We start from the raw sequence: 25,008 nt of genomic DNA on the forward strand, positions 1-25,008 counted from the left end.
AAAACCTGCAGAAAAGAACAAAAATAAAGATTTTATACTCTAATTTTAAGGAGAATAATTCCTACTTCTTCAGGAGCCACGTAATGGAATTGATCTCAAAATTAGAAAGAATTGTCTAAATTCGAAGCACATTGTTATGGATAAATAGTTTCAAATAATATTTTATTTTTTCAAAGATTTTATTTATTTATTCAGGAAAGACACAGTGAGAGAGGCAGAGGCACAGGCAGAGGGAGAAGCAGGCTCCATGCAGGGAGCGACATGGGAATTGATCCCCAGACCCGGGATCACACCCTGAGCCAAAGGCAGATGCTCAACCACTGAGCTACCCAGAAGTCCCTCAAATAATATTTTAAAATATGTACTTGATCACTTGAAAGGTAAAACTTGCAACTGGATAAGAATGCAGTATTTATAAAATGGTATCCAATGAAAAATTAGTTTTTCCTACTCTTATCACCTAAAGTTTCTTATCTCAGAAGTAATCATATCTTTTTTATACAGTGTTTTTTGACATGCTTTTCCAGATTATTATTATATCCAGTTCTGTAAAGTTCATGTAGTTCTACATTACTCTTTTTAGAGACCACCAAGTACACTCTTGTATGTGTACATCATAATTTATTTTTAGATTTTCCTACATTTTGGTGTTAAAACTGGTGATGATATTAGCTTACATTTGTGTGTATATGTGTATTTCTAGATGAATATAGCTGTAGATAAATAACACATTTCATCAAATCTTAACTCTCCATTGTAATATATGCCATTATTTTTGGTATCAGGAAGAAATAGAAAACACCACCATATAAATAATATGCATCATCAAAAATAAGATACACCCCAATTTTAAGGATGCTAAAATGCATCTTATAATCAATAACATATAAGAGTATGTACATCATAGAGTCAGTGAAATATTTTACTGAAAGGCAACATTGCTGAATCAAATTGCCAAATTGCCATGCAGGACAATGCCTGTTTGTTTTTTTTGTTTTTTTTTTCCAAGACTGTGTATATCAAATTTTGAATCTTGGAAATCTCAAATATAAAAAAATAGTGTCTTTTAATATGTAGAAATGACATTGGTATTTTCGATTCTGAAGGCTGCTCTAGATTTTTTTTTTAAGTCTGAAACAAAAAATAAATGTGCTGATACCCTGAGAACCATTAACTTTATTTAGAGATCTTTCTAAAGTTGGACCTCAGGTATTCAAAACCCGTATAATCTGGAGCCATTCACTTTATTATTTTTCCTCTCAGATTTTCTCTTTGTAAACTGAATATAGGAATATCTTATTCATGGATTTTCATAAGTATTAAATAAGATAATGCATGCAAAATATTTCTGGAACATAGTGGGTAGTTTTTATATATTAGCTATTACCCTTCTTATTATCATTAATACAACTATTATTATATTGTGCTTACCAACACAAAATAATTTTAATTGATCACAATTTTTGTTCAAAGAGCTAGTTTTTAGTTAATGAGTGCAAGTATAATGCCTAAGGAAAAATGACTCAATCTTTTAGGATGCTTTTCAATAATAAGTATTGTGCTCAGATATCCAAACGGTATCAGAAGTAGTTTTTAATAAAACAGAAATTATCACACTGAAGTTTTATGACTGAGATACATTTGTTCCACCAAGTTCTATTGAGTCCAAATTAATATTAGTTTTACAGATTTGTTAATTTTTAGGGATATAATATGCATTTCTTTGTCTGAAACACTCTTATTTATGCTCATGTATATTACACAAACCAGAATAGGAATTAAAAGTTTGCCTGCTAAAATCTTGAAATATAGATTTAGAATGATTCTTTGTGTAGCACGCCATGTATCAATATACATTTTCATGATATTTTCTTTTTTTTTAAAAGAATGAGACGTTTTAAGATTATATATATGCATATTATATATATAATTTGTAAGCTTTTACATGTGTTTGGACATTTTCCTATGAAAATAGCAATAATTATTTCAATGATAACAAAGGTCATAATTCCCATGATTTGTATGTTTGGTTAATCTGCTTTTGTTCTGTACCTCTGCATATTGCTAACATCAATCAAAAATTCTAATCTCAGGATGCCTGGGTGGCTCAGGGGTTGATCATCTGCCTTCAGCCCAGGGCGTGACCCCGGGATCCAGGATCAAGTCCTGTGTGGGCCTCCCCGCATGGATCCTACTTCTCCCTCTGCCTGTGTCTCTGCCTCTCTCTCTTTGTGTGTGTCTCTTGAATAAGTAAATAAAAACCTTTTTAAAAATTCTAATCTCTTGAGAGTTGCAGACCATGATATGAAGTGGCATTTATATTGTGAAGTGTATCACAGACACTCTAATGAGTAATTTATTTTTATTTTTTTTTAATTTTTTATTTATTTATGATAGTCACAGAGAGAGAGAGAGAGAGACAGAGACACAGGTAGAGGGAGAAACAGGCTCCATGCACCGGGAGCCCGACGTCGGATTCGATCCCGGGTCTCCAGGATCGCGCCCTGGGCCAAAGGCAGGCGCCAAACCACTGCGCCACCCAGGGATCCCTCTAATGAGTAATTTAAGAGCATTATTTTATTTAATTCCTACAATAAATATGTGAGGTAAAAAATATTATACCTACTTTACACAGAAAGAAGTGAATCTTAGAGGGATATTTCCTCTCAGTTATAGACCTTATCTAGTTTTTTGTATATACTATATATATAGACTATGTACACTATATATACTATATAGTTCTATATTATATAGTTTATGTGTATAAGTGTGTATAGTAGGGAACTTTGGGTGGCGCAGCGGTTTAGCGCCTGCCTTTGGCCCAGGGCGCGATCCTGGAGACCCGGGATCGAATCCCACGTCGGGCTCCCGGTGCATGGAGCCTGCTTCTCCCTCTGCCTGTGTCTCTGCCTCTCTCTCTCTCTCTCTGTGTGACTATCATAAATAAATAAAAATTAAAAAAAAAAGTGTGTATAGTATACATAAGAATATATAATTATATTCTTTTTACCTGTTTTGTGTAGTACTATTAATCTCTTCATTTGTCCATTACTCACTCATTTATTCATGTCACTAAGTAAGAAACCTTTATGTTCCACAACTGTATAAAGGGTTAGGGATACACTTGTGAGTAAGGGGGATTGTACAATTTATTTTTTTAAAGGCAATTAAATTTAAATCTGATAAGAAATTATAATAATGTTATAAAGTAGTAAGGGCATGGAGTTTTATGAGTCTGTCTTTGATAGGTCAGGATCTTATTTGTTAATCACAAAATCCACCTAAAAACGATTTACCAGAGAATTTTAGAAGTTTACAGTATATAGAAAGAAAACAAAACCAAACCTGGATGCTGCACAGTTGACAAAATTGCTGTTTGTTTGTTTGTTTTTAAGATTTTTCTTTCTTTATTTATTTGAAGAGAGAGAGAGAGTGCACAAGTAGGGGCAGGGGCAAAGGGAGAAGCAGACTCCCCACTGAGCAGGGAGCCAGATGTGAGACTCAATTCGATGAACCTGGTATCATGACCTGAGCCAAAGGCAGACACAACAAATTTAGCCACCCAGGTGCCCCGACAAAACTGTTCTTGAGACAAATTACCTTGAACCTATTAATCTAGGAAACATTGACAAAGCTTTATCAGAAGAATCAAATACCTCACTACACAATCTGATCTCCTTAATGCCCTTTTCCTTTCCATAATCATTTTCCATAAGTGGTCACATGAGAACCCCAGATGAAAGGGAGTCCAGAAAACTTTAGTTGAGACTCTCCGGTTTCAACAGAACATATGCTGGAAGAAGATTGGAGTGGAGTTTGAGTCAGACAATCTGCTTTATCTGGCACACCTCAGCTTATAACAGAATCTAACTTCTACCAGAGGAAAATGGATTAAATGAGAAGAAAATAAACAAGAAAATAAGACCCCACTTACACCTAATATTTGATGGCTAACACCTGTGTTATGAAGTAGTATTAATTTACATTTGCACATGCCTGACTCCTGACAAATTGTGAATTTGTAATAATGGAACAATAAACAAAAATGGAAAGAAAAATCCTATATTAATTTACCACCAAATATGCCTTCATATATTAAAGTAAGTCCATGTATCATGAGTCTAATAAATTTCTCTGAATAAATAATGAATTATTTGATGTTTTAGAAAATTTTTTTGCAGTTTAATATTTTTTACAAGAAACTATGTCATAAATTTCTGTTTCACTTAATGTTCATTCGGGGAATTTTGATGCAAGATTGTAGTTAGTTTTGGTCTGGTCTCATTTGTCTAAACATTTGAAAATGGACTTATTTTAATTTTAAGTATTAGATAGCTTAGGGCAAAAAAAGCTGTAAAACTTGGTGATATAAACCTTTGACCATTGTTTCCACTAAATCAATGGACTGTATACAGTGTGTAATTTTAAAGTTATACTAATAAAATGTATTTTTTTTTGAGAGAGAGAGACAGAGACAGAGAAAGAGAGAGAGAGCAGAAGTGAGGAGGGGCAGAGGGAGAGAGGGAATCTTAAGCAGGCTCCATGCCCAGCACAGAGCCCAACCTGAGGCTGGACCTCACCATTCCTGAGATCATGACCTGGGCCAAAATCAAGAGTTGGATGCTAGAATGACTTTGAGCCATGCAGGAGCCCCATAAAATTGAAATTCTAAATGAATGGAGTAAATTTTTTATCCTTAAAACACATGTAATTATGAATTATTTTTGTATAGTGAAAGCATCACAGAATCAAAGAAAAAAGATACTATTGCAACTCAAAAGAAAAAATGTAAATGATGCAATGCGATATAATAGTTTGACACTTAATATTTTCTATGCTTGGGCAGCCTGGGTGGCTCAGCAATTTAGCGCTGCCTTCAGCCCAGGGCATGATCCTGGAGACCCGGGATCGAGTCCCACATCAGGCTCCCTGTGTGGAGCCTGCTTCTCCCTCTGCCTGTGTCTCTGCCTCTCTCTCTCTCTCTCTCTCTCTCTCTCTCTGTGTCTCTCCTAAATAAAATATTTTAAAAAAATATTTTCTATGCTTTCCTTTATTCATTCATTCCTTCAGTCACCAAATATTTGTGGAGTTCCCATTATATGCCCCATATTTTTTAAGGCAATTTGGATACAAAATTGAACCACTCAAATTCATTTCTTTAAAGGACCTTATATTTAATAACAAAAAATAAACACTGACCAAATAAGAGAACATAAAAGGAGATATATAGTTATTTAATTAAATTATGATAAAAATAAAAAAAAATAAAACCATGTGTGACATAACAAAGTATATAAAGAAGTCACACAGCTCAGTACCAAAGAACAAACATTCCAATTAGAAAATGGGCAAGGGATGCCTGGGTGGCTCAGTTGTTTAAGGGTTCGACTTCTGATTCTGGCTCAGATCATGATCTCAGGGTCGTGAGATCAAGCTCCACATCTGGCTTTGTGCTCAGTGTGGAGTATCTTTGAGATTCTCTCCTTCTGCTTCTCTTCTCTCTCACTCCCCCAAAAAATCACCTTTAAAAAAATGGGCAAAGGACTGGTATAGACATTTCTCCAAGGAAGATGCATAAGTAGCCAAAAAGCTCATGAAAGATGCTCACCATCATTAAATACTAGGGAAATGCAAATCAAAACCACAGTGAGATACTACTTTACACCATTACGATGGCTATTATAAACAGAATAAAAACAACAAACAAACAAAAAGGAAATAACAAGTATTGGCAAGTATGTGGAGAGATTAAAGCCCTTGTACATTGCTGGCAAGAATGTGAAATGGTACAGCCACTGTGGAAGACAGTATGGAAGTTCCTCAAAATATTAAATTTGAATTACCATATGATCCATTAATTCTACCTCTGGGTATATACCCCAAAGAGCTGGGACTTGAACAGAGATTTCTACAACATTCATAGCCACATTATTCACAGTAACCAACAGGTGGAAGTGTCCCAGATGTTTACAACAGGTAATGGGTAAATAATATATGGTATATGTGTTTTAGATTGGTAGATAGAAAAAAAAAAGATTGGTAGATAGATAAATAGATAGATAATAGACTTTGGAAAAATTATTCAAACTTGTAAAGGAATACAATTCTGATACAGGCTACAATATGGATAAACTTTGACGTTATTATGCTTGGGGCACCTGGATGACTCAGTGGTTGAGTGTCTGTCTTTGGCTCATGTTGTGATCCTGGGGTCCTGGGATTAGGTCTCGCATTGGGCTCCCCGCAGAGAGCTTGCCTATGACTCTGCCTCCCTCTCTGTCTCTCATGATAAATAAATAAAATCCTTTTAAAAAATAAACTCGTTATGCTAATTAATATAACCAAACATGAAAAAAACAAATTTTGTAAGATTCCATCTGTACAAGGTAGTAGAATTATCAAATTCATAGAGACAGAAAGTAGAATGGTGGTTACTAAGAGCTGGGGAGGAGGGAGGGATAGGATGCCATCATCTAATGAGTATAGTTTCAACCTGGGATGGTGAAGAAGTTCTGGAGGTAGATGGAGATGATGGTTGCATAGCAATGTGAATGTACTTAATGCTACTGAATGTTCACCTAAAATAGTTAAAATGATAAATTAAATGTTATGTATATTTTAGCACAATAAAAACGATTTAAAAAGTTTGTGTGAGGTTAGAAGTTAAGGTTGAAGGGATATGTCATTCTATTCTGTTCTATAATGAAAAAAAAATTAAGATAGTCTTCAATGTACAGAACATTTGCACAGATACATATTCTACAGGCAGTAAACTCCATTGGTAATAGCTTATATCATACCAACATGATGGATTTGTTCAATCTAATGAAACAATATTTTTTTCAGTTTTAATTTAAATTCTAGCTAGTTAACATAAAGTGTAATACTAGTTTCCTGACGTACAATATAGTGCCTCAACACTTCCATACAATACTCAGTGCTCATCACAAGCCCTCCTTAATCCCCATGACCTGTTTCACCCATCCCCAACCCACCTCTGCTCTGTTAACCATCGGTTGGTTCTCTATAGTGAAGAGTCTGTTTCTTGGTTTGCCTCTCTCTCTCTCTCTCTCTTTTTTTTTTTTTTTTTTTTTTTTTTTTTTACCTTTTGCTTGTCTGTTGTTTCTTAAATTCCACATATGAGTGAAATCATATGGTATTTGTCTTTCTCTAACAGACTTATTTCACTATGCATAATCCTCTCCAGCTCCATGTATATCATTGCAAGTGACAAGATGTCATTCTTTTTATGAAGCAATCTTGATATATATATTCATTAACATCCATACTATATATGAATTCCTTAGTTTTTACCCGATGTCCTTTTTCTGTTCCAAAATACCATTCAGGATACCATATTACTTTTAGTCATTGTGTTTTCTCAAATTACTTTTAGTCATTGTATTTTCTCATTTCTTTAGATGATAGTTCTTAATATTTTGTTTTTGATGACCATCAAAGTTTTGAGGAGTACTAGTCAGAAATTTTGCAGACCGCCCCTTGATTTGGATTTGCCTAAAGTTTTCCTTAAAATTAAACTAAAAATGCAGAAGTCTTGGGAAGAAGACCACAGATGCTATCATATCAAGAGCACATTATATCAATGTGACTATATCCTCAACATGTTGAGGGTAGCCTTAATAACCTGACTAAAGTTTCTCTGCTATAAGCTAACTCTTTTTGTCTGTATACTGTACTCTTTGCAAGGAAATTACTCTGTTCAGTTCACATATAAAGGGTTAGAAGTTATGCCCCATTACCTTAAAAATATAACATCTATGTAAATTATTTGGAATTCTTTTGCATGGGAGATACGTCTACTAATTAAATTTAAAATTTACTTTATAATTAAATTAATAGAGGACCTGTAAATATTTCTTTTTATACTCTGGTGTGTAATCAACTATTGTATTTTTTTCTTGCTCAAATTGTTTCTAATTTAGCCATTAAAAGATCATTCAGTTGTCTCCCATATTTCTTGATATGCCATTATCCTTTCAGATCTATTATTTTTTAGATTTGTTTATTTATTTATTCATGAGAGACAGAGAGAGAGAGAGAGAGAAAGAGAGAGGCAGAGGGAGAAGTGGGCTCCATGCAGGAAGCCTGACATGGGATTCAATCCCGGGTCTCCAGGATCACGCCCTGGGCCGAAGGCAGGCGCTAATCCGCTGAGCCAACCAGGCTGCCCTATTTTTTTTTTTTTAAGCTTCTGTGCTAAAAATAATAAATAAATAAATAAATAAATAAATAAATAAATAAACAAATAAATAAATAAATAAATAAGCGTCTGTGCTTTTTGACACCAAAAGATGCTCCAGAGTCAACTTTTATTTTCTCTGTTCCAGCCCTTGAGAAGGTATTTTTCCAAGGAGTCCCAGTACCTTTTTTATTAAGAAAGATATTAGAAACCAAGATATGAGTATTGGGTACACGTGTTGCTACTAGAATGCCATGGCTTCTATGCCCTTTCAGCAACAGAGCTTGGAGATTTAGGTGTGTATATTTATCCACATATACACACATATCTACAGTATATGGGCATCTATGTATTAGGCAAAACATGAATTCATATTTGACTGATGACTCCAACTAAAATCCTCTATTGTATGATTCATCTTAGACTTTGTGCTTACACTGCTGATCTGTAAACTTCCTCTTCAACGTGAGAAATAGGGTTCCTCTCATTTACTATTTATTTACTTATTTGTTCAGTTCCAGTATATGTGTGTTGTAGTTTCAGAATAATTAATACCTAACGCCTTGGAGAAAGACTTTAGAGGATAGTGTGCAATGTTTCTGTATAGTTCCTTTGTCTTTAGACTTACAGTTCCACTCTACTCCAGCGTTACTTAGGTTGGTACTTCCTCCACCGCCAATCCTTGGAGGCCATTTCTCAAGTTGATCCAGGAAGTTCATTGTGATTAGGTGACTTCTGATGAGTAGATATCTGAATTGACATAGGGAAGAAGTCACGGGGAAGTTTAAGAATAGAACATTGCAGACAGAGAGAACCATAAGTAGAAAAGAAGGAAGAAAAGGAATCTTAAGAGTATCACAACGGGATTGAATTGGGAGATACTTTGCTTATGGAAATAGTAGCCAATTTTTAGGTTGTAAAATGGGGGGCACTCTAGACAGGAAGGAAATATGACCATTATTGATGGACATCTGGGCTGCTTCCATATCTTGGCTTTTGTAAAAAATGCTGCAATAAACATAGGAGTGCATGTATCCCTTCGAGTTAGTGTCTTTGTATTCCCAAGGTAGATCCCCAGTAGTGTGATTATTGGACCATAGGGCAATTCTATCTTTAACTTTATGAGACACCTCCATACTGTTTTCCACAGTGCCTGCACCAATTTACATTCTCACCAGCAGGGCACGAGAGATCCTTTTTCTCTACATCCTTGTCAACATGTTGTTTCCTATGTTTTTGATTTTAGCCATTCTGACAGATGTGGGGTGATATCTCATTGTAGTTTTGATTTGTATTTCCCTGATGAAGATGCTGATCATCTTTTCATGTGTCTGTTACCCATCTGTGTGTCTTCTTTGGAAAAATTTCTATTCATGTCTTCTGCACATTAACTGGATTCTTTTTTTTTATTTTTAATAATAAATTTATTTTTTTATTGGTGTTCAATTTGCCAACATACAGAATAACACCCAGTGCTCATCCCGTCAAGTGCCCACCTCAGTGCCTGCCACCCAGTCACCCCCCCCTCGCCCTCCTCCCCTTCCACCACCCCTAGTTCATTTCCCTGAGTTAGGAGTCTTCCATGTTCTGTCTCCCTTTCTGGTATTTCCCACTTATTTTTTCTCCTTCCCCTTTATTCCCTTTCACTATTATTTATATTCCCAAATGAATGAGAGCAGCAATTGCACTGCTGGGGATTTACCCCAAAGATACAGAGGCAGGGAAATACCGGGACACCTGCACCCCAATGTCTATAGCAGCAATGTCCACAATAGCCAAACTGTGGACGGAGCCTCGGTGTCCATCGAAAGATGAGTGGATAGAGAAGCTGTGGTCTATGTATACAATGGAATATTCCTCAGCCATTAGAAATGACAAATACCCACCATTTGCTTTGACGTGGATGGAATTGGGGGGTATTATGCTGAGTGAAATAAGTCAATCGGAGATGGATTCTTTTTTGGGGGGTATCGAGCTTTAAGAATCCTTTATATATTTTGAATACTAAGCCTTTATCAGATACCTCACTTGAATATATCTTCTCCCATCCCATAGGCTACCTTTTATGTTTTCTGATTGTTTCCTTTGCTGTGAAGAAGCTTTCCATTTTGACAAAGACCCAATAATTCATTTTTGCTTTTGTTTCCCTTGCCTCGAGATACCTATCTAGAAAAAAGTTGCTAAGGCCGATGTCAGAGAAGTTACTGCTTGTGCTTTCTTCTAGGATTTTTACAGTTTAAGTTCTCACATTTAGGTCTTTAATTCATTTTGAGTTTATTTCTACGTATGGTGTGAGATTGTGATCCAATTTCATTCTTATGCGTGTGGCCTAATATGTAGATATATCCTGGAATATGTTCTATGTGCATCTGAAAATAATGTGTTTTCTGCTGCTTTAGGATGGAATGTTCTGAATATATGTTAAATTCATCTAGTCGAGTGAGTCATTCAATTGTTTATTTACTTTATGTTGAGATAATCTGTCTATTGATGTAAATGGAGTGTTAAAGTCCCCTACTATTATTGTGTTATTATCAATGAGTTCCTTTATGTTTGCTATAACTGTTTTATGTATTTTGGGTGCTCCCATGTTGGGTGCATGAATGTTTAAAATTGTTATATCTATTGTTGAATTGTCCCCTTTACTATTATATAATATTCTTCTTTGTCACTTGTTATAGTCTTTGTTTTTAAGTCCATTTTTTTTCCGCTATAAGTATTGTTATTTCAACTTTTTTGGACATCATTTGCATGATAAATGTTGCTCCATCCCCTCACTTTCAATCTATAGGTGTCTTTAGGTCTAAAATGAGTCCCTTATAAGCAGCATATAGAGGGTCTTGTGTGTGTGTGTGTGTGTGTGTGTGTGTGTTTCCATTCTGTCACCCTACGTCTTTTGATTGGAACATTTAGTCCATTACCCTTAAATTAATTATTGATATCTATGTATTTATTGCCATTTTATTATCTGTTTTATGGTTATTTCTGATTTTCTCTGATCCTTTCTTGTCTTTCTCTCTTTTATGGTTCTCTGGATTTCTTTAGTATTATATTTGGATTTCTTTCTCTTTATTCTTTGCATACTTATTAGAGTTTTTTGATTTGTGGTTACCATTAGGTTTGTTTATAACATCTTCTGCATATAGCAGTCAATAGTAAGGTGATGGTTGTTTAAGTTTGAATCCATTCTTTACTCATCTCCAACTCATGGTTTAGATATATAGTGTCATATTTTGCATTCTTTCATTTTGTGAGTTCTTTGATATTTTACAAAAATGTTCACTTTTTTGTTTTTGTGTTTCCTACCTTCATACTGTTACTTTTGGTCTTTCTTTTTCACCAGAAGTCCCCATTACTATTTCTTGCAGGGCTGGTTTAATGGTCATAAACTCCTTTTCCTTGTGTTTGTCTGGGAAACTCTTTATCTCTCCTATTTTGAATGATAGCCTAGCTGGACAGAGTATTCTTGGCTGCAAAGTTTTCCCATTCAGCACTTTGAATAAATAATGCCACTCCCTTCTAGCTTGGAAAGTTCCTGCTGAAAAATATCTGATAGTCTTACAGGGTTTCCCTTGTATGCAATTGTCTTCTTTTGCTGCTTTAGATTTTTTTTATCACTATATTTTTCCATTTAATTACAATATGTCTTCATGTGGATCTGCTCTTGCTGATTTTTTTGGAGGTTCCCTGTGCCTTCTGGGTCTGGATATCTGTTTCCTTCCCCAGATTAGGAAGTTTTCAGCTTTTATCTCTTCAAATAAGGGGTTGGGTGGGGAGACCTTTCTGTGAATGCTGCCTCTTTGGGATATGCTCCCAGATGAGCAAATAACCTCTCTGCTGTGTGCCCCAGGTGCTCTTCAGATCACTTTCCACTCTGTATAGTTGTGAGCTGTTTGGCCTGCCTTTTCTCCAAGACAAACACCAGTGCTTCAGGGCTCTCCTTGATCTAAGCCTGCTGATGTTTAGAACTCCAAGCTTTCAGCCCTGTTGGTAGTAAGAACAGAAAATTCAGCCCCTCTCACTTTCCAAGCCAGTTGCTAAGGGGTCACCTTCCCTGTGTGTTCCATGTGTGCTAATCCATCTCTCCCCCTTCTCCAGGAGAGCATCTCCCTCCTTGCCATGGAGGAGGCTACAATCCATTTCTCTCCCAAACCATATGTCTGCACTCCTTACTTTCCTTAATGTGGCCTCTTCTCTACCTTTAGTTGTAGAGTTTATCCTGCCAAACTTCAGGTCAATTTCTGTGGTATTTAGAATTATTTGATAATTATCTACTTGTATTTGTGGGAGAAGGCAGCCTAAGGTCCCCCTACTTGCCCACCATCTTCCCCTAAGACTATTTTTAGAGCAGTTTTAGGTTTACAACAAAATTTGTGAGAAAGGTATAGAGATTTTCCATATACTCTTTGAACCTGCATAACCTTCCTATTATTGACATCACTCATCAGTATAGTACATTATTATAAAGGATGAACTTACATTGATACATCATACTCAATAGAAGTCCATAGTTTATCCCAGGGTCACTCTTGGAGTTATACATTCTATAGATTTGGGCAAATATATAATGATATATATTGATATATTATAAATTATATTCATATTTATATATATTTATTTATACATTATATATTTATATATATTATATATTTATATATATTAATGATATATTATATCATTGTAAATATATATATATATCCATCATTATAATATCATACAGAGTAGTTTCATTGCCTTAAAAATCCTCTGTGCTCTGCCATTCATCTCTTCTCATCCCTCACAGGTGTTTTTCTTGTCTCCATGGTTTAACCTTTTCCAGAATGTTTATACAGTTGGAGGCATATTATATGTAGCCTTTTCTGATTGGTTTCTTTCATTTATTTATATGCATTTAAAGTTTCTTCATGTCTTTTCATGACTTGAAAGCACATTTTCAGTGCTGAATAATATTCTATAATCTGGGGTGCCACAATATATTTGTCTATTCAGTTACTGAAGGACTTATTGGTTAATTCTAGATTTTAGCAATTATGAATAAATCTGCTATAACCAGCTATATGCAGGTTTTTGTGTGGACATAAGTTTTCAACTTCTTTTGGTAAGTACCAAGGAGCACAGTTCCTAGATCTTGAGGTAAGAGTACACTTAGTTTTATAAAAAATGACAAATCATCTTCCAAAGTGGCTGTAAAATTTTGTATTTCCACCAGCAATGTATATTTCCTCTTGCTCCATATCCTCACCAACATTTGGTATTAGCAGTATTTCAGAGTTTGGCCATCCTAGGCATATCTCACTGTGGTTTAATTGCATTTCTGTAATGACATATGATATAGAGGATTTTTATATGTTTAATTGCCATCTGTATACCTTCTCTGGTGAGGTGTCTCTTAAGGCTTCTGGCCTATTTTTAAAATAGAGATGCTTTTCTTCTTATTCTTGAGGTTTTTTAAAGATTATTTATTTATTTATGTATTTATTCATGAGAGAGAGAGAGAGAGAGAGGCAGAGACACAGGCAGAGGGAGAAGCAGGCTCCATGCAGGGAGCCCGATGTGGGATTCCATCCCGGGTCTCCAGGATCAGGCCCTGGGCTGAAGGCAGTACTAAACCACTGAGCCACCTAGGCTGCCCTTATTGTTTAGTTCTAAGTGTTCTTTGAATATTTTGGAAAGTAGTCCTTTATCAGATGTGTCTTTTGCAAACGTTTTCTCCAAGTTTGTGCCTCCTCTTCTCATTCTCTTAATGTCTTCACAGAGCAGAAGTTTTTAATCTAGATGAAATTCAGCTTCTCAATTCTTTCTTTTATGGATTATGCCTTTAGGTGTTGTATCTAAAAAAGCATCACCTTACCCAAAGTCATCTGGGTTTTCTTCCACGTGATCTTCTAGGAGTTTCATAGTTTGGTGTGAAACATTTAGGTGCTTTTATCCATTTTGAATTAATTTTTATGAAGGATGTAAGGTCCATGTCTACATTCTTTTTTTTTTTTTTTTTTGCATGTAAATGTTCAGTTCTAGCACCATTTGCTGAAGAGACTATCTTTACTCCATTGTATTGCCTTTGCTCCTTTGTTAAAGATCAGTTGACTATATTTATAGTGGTCTATTTCTAGGCTCTCCATTCTTTTTTGGTGATCTATTTGTCAGGCGTTTGCCAATACATGCTAGCTTGACTAATAGAGCTTCATAGTAAGTCCAGGGCTTTAGTTTTCAAATATAAAAATAACAAACAATGTAAGTGCATAAACGTAAGTGATTTTTATTATTTTAGATGAAGTTTTACAAGAGTTTTTGAAAAACAATCAGATGTTTCATTCATATAACTTTAACTCAGTTTTATTTGAGGAGAATCTAGGATCATCTATAATCTTTCTAGCATGTTCTGTATAACTTTTTCAGAATTTGCCCAAAACATTTAACCCTGGGGAGAAGGTTCACATTCAGTCATCCAAGTCATGGATACTTACTCCTGGATGCATGCTAGAAGTTTGTGATTTATCATCCCATAGATACAAAATGTAAATACTAAATATTCCTTCATCCTTCTATTACTCCTGTAGAAATGATGAAAAGACAATTAGAAGCTCTAGTCTGCGGAGAGGATGTTTGAAGTCATGGCAGAGCAGCTGACATTTCATTGGGGACTCCAAAATCTGAATTTGAAAAGATAATTTTAAGGTGATTTAGTTCTCCTCCTGAGAAGAATTATCTAGTTTCCTTCAAGGTGGTACATGTTGTCAGCCCAGATACAGTTGACAGTTAGGAGTCACTCCTTTTACTATGGAGATTTCTCCTTCTGTTTGGAGGGTGTCCTTTGTTTCATCTTGCCCAATGTCACTAGTGTTGGAGATTTTAATCCAGTTTCCACAGAATATACTTTCCAAAGTGGGAAAAGAGATATTATCTAGAGAAATGCAATGGAGACATTGCCTATCCTAAATGGTCCCTATTACAGAATTTTGATCAATCCTCTTTTCAGTATCTGGCTTCACCTCCACTTACACCTTTAGCTAGAGGCTTCAATTCCTAAGCCTTTTTCTAGAAAGTTCTGCTTTATAAATTGTCTTGCTCCTTACTCTCCCCCGTTGTTGGTTGGAATTCAGCATTCTCTCTTCCTTTTCCTTTTTATTATTCAATTAATCTCAAAAAGAAGTTGAAATCTCATCTACTCTAGTTGTATTCAGTATTCCATGTTTAGTCTAAAATTATTTCATAAATAAAATACACATATCCTTTGTACAGTCCTGATTTTACATTAGTTTAATAAAGATTAATTTCAGAATAATTAGTTTATCAAAACTGCCTAGTGAAATTAGTCTACCAGTTATTGACGTAATTAAATTTGTTACATTAAAACAATTCAGAATCTTAAATAAGGCTATGTGTATTTAACAAATTTATTATATGAAAAGTCTCCTGATCTGACTTTCATAAAGATACTAAGCATATTTTTACTTTTCCAAATTTGTTTTAATGAAAAGTCTCCTGATCTGACTTTCATAAAGATACTAAGCATATTTTTACTTTTCCAGTTTGCCTATTCTTTTCGACTTCTCATTTATAAAAATAATCTTATTGTCTATAAACAAGTGCTACCCTGTTCACTAAATTCATGTATGTGTTTCTCCTTTCTGTTTCAAGGACTCTGTATTTTCCCATTTTTTGAAATTTCTTACAATCCTTCAAGATACATCTAAAACACTATTCTTTCCCTTTCTTTAATGTTTTCTTATTTTAAAACACCAGGACAAGTTTTCATTTCTTTAAATCATTTTTTAGATTTTAATTATTTATTTATTCATGAGAGACACACAGAAGAGGCTGAGACACAAGCAGAGGGAGAAGCAGGCTCCATGCAGGGACCTCGATGTGTGACTCGATCCTAGGACCCCTGGGATCACGACCTGAGCCAAAGGCAGATGCTCCACCACTGAGCCACCCAGGAGTCCCCAATTCATTAAATCTTTTAAAATCTCACTAAGAATACTCTATTTGGTCTCCTCATTTTCTATTTCTTGAATTATAGTAGGAGATTTCTACCTGCTTTTCTGCCACTAATCTCTTCTTTTGGGTCATTCTCCATATTTCTATGAGAACTATTTCCTATAAAATTTTATTAAGCAATTTCCTTTCTGAAAAACTTCTCTTGGTTTCTCATAGCTCCAGCAAAACCAAGTAGTATAATATAGATGCTTTTCCACTCTTGTTATCACGTGCTCCTGTGACCTCTTCCATTCTTCCATCTCCTGATTCCTGTGTCTGTACAATTGGGGCTACTTTAGGAAATATGCATATTTAACATAAAAATAAATAAGCTTTCGTTAGTACAAGATTTAATTTTTCTTCAAATAAATCAAAATAAATATTGAACCAATATTTAAATTAAAGGAACATCAGAATATTATTCTCCTGGGTAGACCCCAAAAGAGTAGTTAATGAATTCAATAATGATGACAAGGAAAAGAAAAAGTCAAACATAACTATATTTGAGCCTGAGTGATTGAGAAGATAGCATTGTTAGTAGCAAAATTCAGAGAGTGTGCTAGAATGCAAGTTTAGAGAAAGCTAGTAAGTACAGTGAAATGTATTGGTGTGCTTATGAGGATACTGTAGTACAAAGCATACTTGGAAGTGTCCCCATGAATAATTGGGGAGGGGTTAGGTTTAGACTTGTGTATTGGTAGAAATTTACATTAGGGCAACCATTTAATTCACTGAATATTAAATTCATTTGCATCTTTATTTTGTACCAAGGAAAATCTTCTACTATGACAAATCTATTTATGCAAATCAGCAATTTAAGAAAAATCATGGAATTCCTTAGAATGATTTATTTGTTATATATCTATATGCTTTTTTTCTTAAACCAACTTCCTATACTAGAATTATAATAAATATATCTATTTAAAGCAAAAGACTGGATTATTATTATTTAAATCTAGAGAAAATCATACATAATGTAATAGATTCTTTCTGATATTCAAATACCATTTGAATAGTGGTATGCAGTATTGTGTTTTTTGGTTGTCGTGGCAACTGCATCTCAAGTTTAGAACATCAAGTCTTTATTTTCTATGCATTTTTAAAAGACAAGAATGTATAAAATAGCAAGCTGTATAATGGCTCCTTTATTTTTTATTAAAATAGAGCAGATAGAAATACTTCTCCTGTGATATAAAATATAGTTCAATTATAGAGACAGCTCATTTTAATGGAGAAAATTTGGAATTGAACTAACAGGCTATTATTGATAAGTACACCAATTTTTAACAACAGAAGTTTAAAAAAATGGTAGCTACCAGAAAGTCATTTCCATCTTCTGCTAAATATTAGCTATCTGTGCAATAATTACTTGATCGAGGTTTTATGAAGATGTAGTAATTATGATTTTGTCTAGTGCTATTTTAGCTACAATCATGTCATATATTAAATGAAAACTTAATACCCCCTTATTTTCTAGCTTTCTCTTTGACACTCAGATGCCTAATGGACTATAAGTAGCCACTACTCTTATGACCTTCTACATAAAATAGTAGCAATCTCTGTAGTAGAAACATAAAATGGCTTCTGTCAATATTTTATTTATTAGGTCAAAAATATGGTAATTTTCCGACCACGATAAAGTGCTCTTATTTTGAACTTATAGGAAATCAAGTATATTTTGGCATGGAAATGAGGATGTGGCTCTTTAATGGTAGATATAGGTGTAAAGAGTTGAAGTATGAGGAAAAAAATTAAAAATTTCAAAAGTTAGTGAAAGGGTCTGTTCATTACATAGGTAGACATGACCTTCTTACTTGGAGCATCTGCACAGAAGCTGAATAAATATATAATACAGATAATTTCCAAGATAGTTCCTTGGTTAATGCACTCCTGTGGATGTGGCCTTTGGTGACCTCTAATACTCTCTTTTACCTGAAAGCTTCAATAATTCCATGCAATTATTTGCCTTGTACAGGCTCGTGAAAGGAAAAGCACAGCACAGAACTTGATATATTATAAAAACCAACAGTGGTTAAAATCATATTTTTATTTTTAAGATTATTTTACCCAGAAACACTGTAGTAATTTATATATGAGCAATTAGAATATTAAAATTTATGCATCAAAATTGACCCTCTACAATAAATTTCTATAAATATTTCAAGCAATGCTGGGCAAAAAAAGTGGCTTCATTGATTTCCCCCTCGGTAAGGAAATAGATAATGCGTACAGCAAGTGACAATGTGCAGCCTTATGTTGATGGAGATAGCTCTCTCTTCTATTTGTGACTGCATGCAGCTATGGAATGAACCATTTGGGCTGAAATGATTGGTTTTGTTGCCCTTCTGATTTTGCTGAACTCACTATTTTTTAAAAAAAATCTGAATCAATAAGCTATTCAGACAATTGTGCAGATATGACTTTTTATTCTTAAGTTTATTTGACATGTGGCGGATTTTAGCATGAGTCTAATCAGAGGAGAGGCCCATTTCCAAGCAGTGAGCTTCAGGCTAAGATTTCTTTTGCAAGTAAGTCCAGGAATCTCTGTATTAAAATGTGACTCTGCCTTAACAAGGGGAAAATCATTTTGCTAAAAGGCACCCCTAAAAGTCAAGACTTTCAAAATAAAATTTATTTAAATTGTCCAAGTACTAGTCATACTATTTTTAAACTCTGGGCCTAAAAACTTTGCAATTTCTGGTGTTTTTGTTGTTGTTGTTGTTGTTGTTGTTGTTTTTTGTTTGTTTGGTTTTTAATATTTGCTTTAGGGGCACCCCAGGTGGCTCAGCAGTTTAGTGTGACCTTCAGCCCAGGGCCTGATCCTGGAGACCTGGGATCAAGTCCCACATCAGGCTCCCTGCAGTGAGCCTGCTTCTCCCTCTGCCTGTGTCTCTCCCTCTCTCTCTCTCTTTGTCTATGAATGAATAAATAAAATCTTTAGATAGATAGATAGATAGATAGATAGATAGATAGATAGATAAATAAATAAATAAATAAATAAATGTTTTAAAGTCACTTGGATTACTTGAATTATTGTTCTCTTATATATTGGAAAAAGCAGTCAGACTATTCAAGTGTGATCCCACTGCTTTGTACTTGTGCGATCTTAGACAATAAAAAACTACACCAAGCTAAATTTATCTGAAAAATCAGAATAATTGTTATAACTCAGAAAGCTGTTGTGAGGGGAAAAAATAGCAAACCATCTGCCACCTAGCACAAAACAGGCCTCTGATAATTATTAATCCCCTCCCTTCTTCTACTCTCAATTTTAGTCTCAGGATGGTCATTTACCTGGAACTTTCCCCGTCATTAAGTATAGGTTCTGTTGGACAGTAAGAAACAAATCAGGCTAAAAGATACATTGGATAGTGAAGTAAAATTTCTTAGAGCAAGCATTCAATTAGGTTATAAATATTGCAAAGAAACACATGTAATGATAGTTTTTGGAACATCTGCACAAACAAAATAAGCCTCTAAGTAAACAGAAGAGTAGGAAATGTGATTTTTTTTTCCTGCAGATATTTGGCTCGAGCAGCTACTCTTTGATTTATGTAATTTTATCATTATGCTGCAACTGCTTTCATTCTGAATTATTCATTCAACATAAGCTAAGAATAAAGGCAATGTCTTTCTTCAGCTAAAAATTCTCTGACATTAAGAAGCTGTTTAAATGAACCATGGAAGTTTTTCCCTTCCATTTCATGTTCTGAATAGATGTTGGTCTTGGACAAACCACATTTGGGGGAAATTTATCACAGCTTTTAGAAAAGCTACATATACGCTAATAGAATAGAATTGTCTTTGAGCCATGTCCTTGAATGGCCACTAATTTCTTTTCTTGGCTCCCTGCTTGTCTGGAGAGAGTTTCACTGAAAGGCCTATAATGAAAATAACAGCACAAATATTGGCTTCTGCTACTAAAGATACTCCAGATGGTTACATGTTTCTGAAAGTGTGTGTGCTCACATGATTAGTTTTCTCAGCTCACACATTCAAATGTGAAATCAAAGAATAATGGATCATTAGTGTAATATTTTGTGTCTTTATCAATAGAGCTCTTATTAATATATGCAGCACACTGAAACTCAACCAATTGTTTTTTTAATCACATATTTTTAAACCCAAATGTTTACAGAACACGTGATACATTCTTTGCACAAGGCAGCCCATGGCTATACCACCCTGAAATTATGCAAGTTCTACTCTTTAGTATTACCCCCGTGTATTAGTAGAAATTTAGATTTATTCTTTAAACTAAAATTCCTTTGTATGAAAGGTATCTGTAGTAATTTGAGATTCTCTATTAGTGTCCTATATTTTGATCTTTCATCTGTATTTTAAAGATGATCTTATCAATTTTATTTTTATTAACAACAGGTGACGCAGCCTATGGCATGAGCAGTCTTGTATATTGAATGAGTTAATTGTATGAAGTCTCTGAGACACAAATCAAATGTGTATAAAATCATGTAATGTGAAAAAAAATTAGTGTGTTAAATTATCTACTACTTGAGACAACACATGCCAAGCATGATGCTGATATCTAACACATTGTAAGTACTCAAGTAAATGTTCACGATTACTATTCTCATAAAGTTCCGAATCATCCATGTTACAAAAACATTTATTTATTACCTACTATGTATTATGTAATAGGTTATAGGTTTTATATTTAATCATCATCTCATCATAATTCTGAAAAAGGAATATTTATCTTTATTTTTAAGGTAGGGAAACTATAGTTCAGAAAGTTGAAGTAATTGGAGCAGAACTCATGGAATCAGAATTCAAATATGATTTTATAGGACATGAAGCCCAGCTTCTCTCTATTGACCAACTGACTCACTATTAGCAGAGTTTTAGCTTAATAGACATGTTGAATGACATATCTTTCTAAGACTTGAGAGAGTGCATTAAATTTATTTAAGAAATTTCAAACTATAGTGGCAGAAAACATCCATTTATTAGACTCACAGAGTCTGTGGGTCAAGAATTCGGGAAAGGTACATTGCAAGGGACTGGACACCAAAATGTTTCAGTCAGAGAGTGAGAAGGCTGAGCTGTGGACTAGAATTAACTGAAGGCTTGTTCAATCTCTTTTCTGGCAGTTAATACTGCTTGTCACCCAAGGCCTACTTGAGGCCTCTTCATGTAGCTACAGCCTTCTTAAGGTAAGTAGTTGAGTTCCTGGGGTAAGTGTACCAAGAAAGAGGCTAAAGCAGAAGTCATGTCCTTCCACTGGCCTGGCCTCAGAAGTGACACAGCATCATTTCCTCCATAGTCTATTGGTCGGACCAGTCACAAGCACGTCTAAGTGTGGAAATAAACTGCACCTCTTGACAGTCAGTGACAATGTTCTGAAACAGCAATTGGGACCAGAAATAATTCTGTGGCAAATTTTGGAACAATATCATCTGCCACACTTTTATAAATAGCAATTATTTAAACCGAAGGAATAAGATATGCCTATGATCACTAAGTGAAAATGCAATGGCCTAATATGCTAAAAATTCATGAAGTTTTTCTGAGTAAAATATATGTAAGTATACATATATTTTAGATCGATATTCTCTAGCAGAATTTATATTCTACATATCTAAGGAGCACATACCTAATAAAAATATATATCTAATAAAAATGCTGTTTGGCTTTATACAGTAAACGTGAAAGATAAGCCCTAGTTTTGCTCTTAAATTGAGCTTTCCCCAAGTGATTTTTGGAAGAAGCTATAAGTGGCAATAATTAAAATATTATGATTTAGGGAAATCACTAAAAACCTTAAAAACACGATCCAGATTTAGGCTTCTGTTTTTGCTCTTTTTTCCAAATTGATAGAACAGAATATAGGAAACTAATCATTTTAATCTTTAAGTAGGAGGAAAATTCACAGAGGAAAATTTAAATCGAATTTCTGTTTCAATCATAATTCAGCAAGTAAGTCTTCTGATCTTGAGGCTGCCATTCCTTTGGAAACATATCATTTGCCTGTAATTCTCTAACACCATCCACAAAAACGATCCCATCCATGGATTTGGTAGGTGCAGATTTAAAGACAAATAATGTAGTTAATCTAGCTATGGATCCCGATGCTGATTTTAAGTTACTATATCTGCTCATATAAGTGACAGAGGCCAAGCAAAAGTAGGTCATTGAGAAAATACAAAATATTTTCATATTTCTCAAAATATGAAAATACGAGAAAGTAGGTTATTGAGAAAATTTATGATCTCGTTAATAAGTATTAACTTATTAAGTTAAGTATTAACTTCCCTCTGCTGGAAGCAGAGGGTTTCTGGGACTGGATAAATGAGCTGTAGGTCTTACAGACTATAGCTCAGCTTCTTTGCTATTCCCTTGTCTTCTCCTCACCGTCCCAAGAGGGTTATGGCCATTGCAGATATTACTTGCAGGATGAAAATATCCAGAGGCTAAGAGGAGACCTGTCCTTGTTTGGTGTGTCTTTTGAGAGTGATGACATTTTTAGTCTATAAGCCCCCCAAATATTTTCTATGGTGTTTCTTTAGTGTCGCATCACATGCCTGTACTGAAACATAGGAGAAAGGAATTAGATCATCATGTATGGCTTAGTCTAATCATCTTTTATTTGCTCAGGGCTGTGAAGGGATCATGATTAACATGACCCTTCAAGGGATGCCTGGGGGTAGTACCTGGGTGGTATAGTCAGTTAAACCTGGACTCTTGGGTTCAGCTCAGGTTGTGATCTCAGGGTTGTGAGATGGAGCCTCACATCAGCACGGAGCCTGCTTAATACTCTCTCTCCCTCTGCCCTTCTCCAACATGCTCTGCCTCTCTCTGTTTTTCTCTCTCTTTCTCAAATAAACTAATTAGTTAAAAAAACAAGATCCCCTCACAAAATGTGAACAGAATGCAGATCCTGATAGCAAAGAGGAAGCAGAAAGGTTATTGCATAGACCAGACAGTCCTCTCTAATTAAGAGTGATCATACAATTATTTGGGAATCTTTAAAAATGCAGATTCTGAATTTAATATACTCCCAGTAATATGGTGCTGCTAATTTGTGGACCACACTTTAAGTATAAAGGATACAAAGTACAAACTATATCACCTCAGATATTAATCTTACTCTATTTCCCTTTTTGTTTTACCAGTGATGCTTCCAACTGAGGCAGAATGTTGATGTTGATATAGAAAAATAAGAATTATGATAGAATATGCAAAGTCCTTGTTGCAATAAACCCATAAATTAACAAATGGATATTTTTCATTATTTTTTTAATTTTTCAGTATTGTAATACCATTTTATAATTATCACTTGTGTTCATTTCCCACATGGACACATAAACTTACAGTTCCCCAGTGAGCCATAGAATGGAATTATAAGCAAAACAATAATACATGAATGAAAAATATTTATGAACTTTTCACTCATAAAAGATTTTTCAACTGTATGCATGAAGTATAAGCCATGGCATAGTAAGAAGATTTTTGTGTTTAACTTACCATGAGCTTTGTAGAAATTCTACTCTTTCAATCAATCAGTCTTCCAGTCACTAAAATACATTAATATTATCTTACCAACTTTAAAAACTGACTCACCACTCCCCAATTTTTTTTGCTAAGGGATTGTTCACTTTTATATTGCCTAATAATTGTGAATTATGGCCGAAACCTGTATAACTCCTGAATCAAAAAGCCAAGTTTAGTTTCTGGGGATGTAACACACGTCTTGACTAAATATCAGAAACCTGGCACCTGGGGTACCTGGGTGGCTCAGTTGATTGAGTGGCTGACTTGATTTCAGTTCAGGTCATGCATGATCTCAGCTTTATGGGAATGAGCCCCATATCGGGCTCTGCAGTCAGTGCAGTCTGCTTCTCCCTCTCCCTCTGCTCAAGCTCTCTCTCTCTGTCTCTCAAATAAATAAAATGTTTAAATAATAATAATAAAAAGAAACCTGGCACTAACTTCATTAACTTCTAAATACATTATCCATCATATACCAGAAGGTAATTTTTTTCAAAGAATAATTTTAAAATTATAAATTTGGCAACTGATACGTTTTCATACCAAAAGACTTATGAAGTCTTAGTCTTTGAAAAGTCTATTTAGTGTTTTTCAAAGTCCTAGTGCTTGGATATTTTCTCACAAATCTGCTTCATCTCCCTCTGCTGGCTCTTCCTCTGTAGGGCAGAGTTGGCCTTCACCCGTTAGTAAAATCCCTTTTCTGGAATTGCCAGCTATTATAATTAATGTCTATCCAGATTTTTACTCCACACTGTATTTTTATTCCACACCTAGTAAAAGTTCTGAAGTTCAAAGCAGGCAATCCAAGGAAATTCATCCCTCAGAGACAGCCTCCTGAATCTGTGTAGTATTTTTCAATTTGTTGCTTAAAGAAAGAGTTCCATGTTTATAAAATAAAGGAAAAATGGGCAACTGGTGAAGTCATGAATTTTGTTCTATGTCGTATCCCTAACATCCAGAACAATGCCTGGCATCTAGTAGATGTTCATTTGGTGGTTGAATGAATAAATATTTCTGCTTATATAATATCGTGTTTCTTCTTCATTTATTCAATCAGGATTTGAAAATAATTTCATTTCTTAGTAAAAAAAAAAACGATATATTGATGAAATAGCAATAATTGACACATCTACACAAGAGACTTTTTCTATATTATAGTATTCTCTTTGAAGAGCTTCCGAGAGCCCTTTTTGAATAACTTAGCAATATTTTATATTCAAAGAACATAATTTTCCTGCTGCCTCCATAATTGAGTATAGATGCAAAGGCCTTCAAGTGTATACTTAGAAAAATATTTGTGCTGATTAATGGAAAAT

The 25,008-nt window shown here is 34.6% G+C and overlaps 1 long non-coding RNA gene across 1 annotated transcript in view; it reads right to left on the reverse strand.

The window, feature by feature from the left end:
• Positions 1 to 25,008, reverse strand: part of LOC112669280 (uncharacterized) — an 88,545-nt gene that overhangs the window by 50,867 nt on the left and 12,670 nt on the right. Inside the window, exon 2 of the long non-coding RNA XR_004807032.2 lies at positions 8,829 to 8,950. This is a non-coding gene — a long non-coding RNA (uncharacterized LOC112669280). The remainder of the gene's footprint in view (positions 1 to 8,828; positions 8,951 to 25,008) is intronic.

This window comes from Canis lupus, chromosome 19 (genome assembly GCF_003254725.2).
Source record: "Canis lupus dingo isolate Sandy chromosome 19, ASM325472v2, whole genome shotgun sequence".
NCBI classification, from domain to species: domain Eukaryota; kingdom Metazoa; phylum Chordata; class Mammalia; order Carnivora; family Canidae; genus Canis; species Canis lupus.